Source organism: Fukomys damarensis, unplaced genomic scaffold (assembly GCF_012274545.1).
Source record: "Fukomys damarensis isolate Sample0158 unplaced genomic scaffold, DMR_v1.0_HiC HiC_scaffold_10, whole genome shotgun sequence".
NCBI lineage: Eukaryota > Metazoa > Chordata > Mammalia > Rodentia > Bathyergidae > Fukomys > Fukomys damarensis.
This window is the reverse complement of record NW_022900922.1, coordinates 17,721,600-17,725,574: the sequence shown is the minus strand read 5'-3', so window position 1 is coordinate 17,725,574 and position 3,975 is coordinate 17,721,600. Positions and strand designations below refer to the sequence as shown.

At 46.5% G+C, this 3,975-nt stretch overlaps 1 pseudogene; it reads right to left on the bottom strand.

Annotated features, from left to right (window-relative positions):
• The window catches only part of LOC104861612, a 7,958-nt pseudogene extending 3,997 nt beyond the window's left edge, over positions 1-3,961 (bottom strand).
• Between the last annotated feature and the right edge of the window lie 14 nt (positions 3,962-3,975).

The following is a 3,975-nucleotide window of genomic DNA, read 5'->3' as shown; positions in this document are numbered from 1 at the left end:
CCTTTTTTTTTTTTTTTTTTTTTTTTTTGGTACCAGGGATCACACTTGGGCCCTTGTGCTTGTGAGACAGGCACCTGAACCACTGAGCTAATCCCCAGCCTGGCCCATACATGTTTAACTGCTTCTTTGGTCTTGCCTCCTCCAAACTTAAAGGTATTCATCCACCTACCCAAGATGAAAACCAACGGCCTCTAGATCAGGCCCTCTAGAGAGTCTCTGACCAGAATTGTGACCACTCCCAAATTAAGTGGTCATACAGACAAAACTCATTGTAAAGGTGCCAGCCTTGTCCCATTAAGGCCCATCAGATGAATCTCCCTGCTAAAGACTTGCATCCACTGTCTCCAACTATGACCCCATTCAGCTCGAATAAACCAGTTTGATCATTGCCCTTTTCTCTAACAGCAGTTGGATGGCTATCTGAGAGGCAATGCAGGGAAGGGGGCACTGTAAGTAGGAAAAGATAGGATGAAGGCCTCATTGAGATTCATTAAAAATTAATAAGGCAGTTTTGACTTCTGCAGCCAGACTCCAGCAATTAGAAAGGCAAAGGCTGTTAGACTCTGAGGAATTAAAAAAACAAAGGCAGCTAAACTCAAGCAATTGGGAAGATAAAGGCTGAGAATTCAGGGCTAGGGATTTAGTTCAGTGGGACCTTGCCTGCCTGGCAAGTGCAAGGTTTTGAGTTTGATCCCCTGGTACCCGACCCCACCTCCCAAAATCAGGGTTAGGAAGTTCCCAAGTAGCGCGCGATTAACACAAGTGTGGCAAACTTTCCCTTTTCTTTATCTTTAAACCTATAGTACCTGCCCTTAGGCCCCCACCTACAAGGACAGGGGAGAGGCCACATGGCCAGAAGAAATCCAAGGTTAGAATGAAAGACAAGCCAGGGAGCCAATCAGATTCCAAGGGCCTAAGTGGGACAAGGATCTCAATAAAAGGAGCTGCAGACAAGAGATCCATGGGCAATTCATTTTCAGATTGCTCCTACTTGGGCAGAGTAACTGTCTGTCCTCTCTCTCTTCCTTTCCCATCCTTTAATTTAAACTGTTTCTTTAGTTCTTTAAGGATGCCGGGTTTAGGATTGCCAGGAGCTGCATTCCAGTGGAGCAGTGGCACGACATGGCAGAGCAGTGGCTTGCTGTCCACCGTGGACCTTACAGTGTGGCACAGAGTGGCACGGTGTACAAACTCCCCACATATTACACTAATGTCACATTTCTGAAAATTTTCCAGTTTTCAGGCCAATTCTCCACGAATTAGGCACGATTCCAAATTGGCCTTAGTAAGTCTGTGGGCTTTTTGTTAAATTTGTTGACATTTTCTTTTTTGTTGGTCTCCGTAGGTTTAATTCTTATATATGTGTTATGATGGTACCTTCAGTCATTATATGTGTTAAGTATTTTCAGTAATTTGCTTTTATTCAGAGTATTTTCTCATCATAATGAATTATAAATTATACTACATAGATAAAAATGTCTGGTCATGAATTTAAAAGAAAGTTTGAAAAACTTTGTTACAGGTAGATGTTAAATGTGTCAGTGTATTTATCATTTTAAAAGTTCATTGCAGTAGGGATTCCCTGGAAAAGTTGTCTTTCCTACTCATAATTTCAGATGACCAATACTAGTTGTCACGCTTCAAACCACCTCCAAATGTCATTGAGACAAAGCCACAGTTCACAGAAGATGAAATAGCAACCAGTTTCATGCAGTAGTTTGACCACTCTTAATCAAGACTACCAGAGGGCCAGGGATTTAGCTCAGTGGTGCCACGCCTGCCTCACAAGCGAAAGGTACTTACTGAGTTTGATTCCCCCGTACAAAAAACAAACAAAAACACCAAAAACCAAACCAAACAAAAAAGCAAGAACAAGACTATCAGAGACGTCTGAAAGTTGGAGGCCAGGTACACTAAAGATTTCTTTTTGCAAAATGAGGAGGGATGGGTCCGCAGCCTTCTTCCAATGGGCACACACTGCCCAGTGTAACCCGCGTTCCAAGTTGGCCCGCGGCTGTGCAGTGTGGAAGGTGCCCACTGTTGGCTGGATCTTGGCGCTCTGAACAGTGCTTCCTTCAAGTTGTCTACTTCCCGTGTGAATCATCCTTGGGTTTTGCACCCAAGAAGTAAGTGGTTATCCTTTCCAAAAGCAGGCACTCCTGTGTGGGGGCTGCAAAGACCACAGAACTCACCACCTCTTCAGAGCTGCAGGAGCCAATCAGGACCTCGCTGTAGTGAAAAGGATTCTTTACTGAGCCCTCAGCTCCTGTAGCAGAAGCCAAGGAATCTTGAATTACAGGGCTGCAACACAGCTTTCCCTTTATCCTTTCCACAACCTCAGGCCAGGAGGGGGGGTGGGGGGATCTTTTGTTCTTATTTTCACAAGTTACCACATGGTTTGGATCCCTTAGGGCTCTTTTTGAAAGTTCACTGGTTTGTGCCAGAAAAGTCTGCTTAAAGGCATACATTTGAAGACAACTTGCTGATGTTAATTTCCATTTATTGCAGAAGGAAAAGGAGAAATACTCAATGTATGGCGGAAATACATCACCAAGAAATTGTCACTTTTTGAAACAAACAGGAACCTGAGGTCCAAAGCTCAAAATAAGTTAACAAATGTTGCTTGGACATCTTTATGTAAGGCTGTCTGAAGCAGTGGGAGAATAGCGTGCAATATTTGTCTAGCATGGGCAAAGCCCCAGGAACCATTCCCAGCAACACACACACACACACACACACACACACACACACACCTTTTATACCTTCAAATTTTGTCCTCAAAACCCAAACTCAAGGGAAAAAAAACCAAGAGTTTAATAGTAAAGCTAGATAAATACACAGGCAGTGAAAACAAAGCACAAGCATTATTTGTAGCATGTGCAAAGCCCCAGGAACCATTCCCAGCAACACACACACACACACACACACACACACACACACACACCTTTTATACCTTCAAATTTTGTCCTCAAAACCCAAACTCAAGGGAAAAAAAACCAAGAGTTTAATAGTAAAGCTAGATAAATACACAGGCAGTGAAAACAAAGCACACTAGGTTTGGGTTTACAGAAGAGCGCTTCAGGCAATCTACTGGTTTAGCGTTCACAGTGAGCTGAAAACCGTTGAAATTTTTCACAAAGTACACACGGGATGGTTTGTAAACACAGGTAAGAGTCAGCTAACCTTGAGACTAGGCAGGAAGCCGAACAGCTAGCAGACTTGGAGGAGTGGGGGTGGGCGAGGTCAGGGTGGGAGAAGGACCAGGTTAGTAAACGCCCTTAAGCTAAAGCCCAGCTCGGTTGAGGATTCCTCTTAGGGAAGTTCAGGTAGGCAGCAGCGTTTAAAACTGGACAGCTGCACACGTAGGGTTCCCTCTCCGTCCTTCCCTCTTTTCTGTCCTTTAAAAGCGGAACCCGATTCGACCGACCCAAACATTCCCCGCCGCCGGGCGACACAGGTTGGTACTTATTGGCCCTGAAGCCGTCCCTAGAGGTGGGTGGAGCTCCGGGAAGTTGGAGGGAGCCGAATTTGGTAGGATCGGATTTAGCTGCAGGCTCATTTTGGCTTAGGTGAAGGACCCCAAGTCCCCGGGGTGCCCGAAGGGTGGGAGGCCCCGCAGCTAGTCCGAGTTCGTACCCGGTGGCCCGGGATTCCGGCCCGGCACAAACGAGTGTCCCTCACCATATGGCCAGTGTTTACAGGCTTCGTCCTGCTGCTGCACGACTGAAGTGGAACATTAACTCTGATGCGGAGACACCACATCTCGGGAGGGCTGATAAATAAATGTGCGTTAAAGGGTCCCAGAAAGAACCAGCGTCCAAGGCAGACAGGTCTGCAGAATCCGCAGCTCCGGATCCTTCGGGTCGTTCCCGAAGTGCGGACGAGGAGTCGGGACCCCCTCCCGGCTCGGCTCCCCGGCGGCCAGCAGATGGCTCCCCGACGCTCTCCCGGGCTTCTCCATCGCGGGGCTTCTGT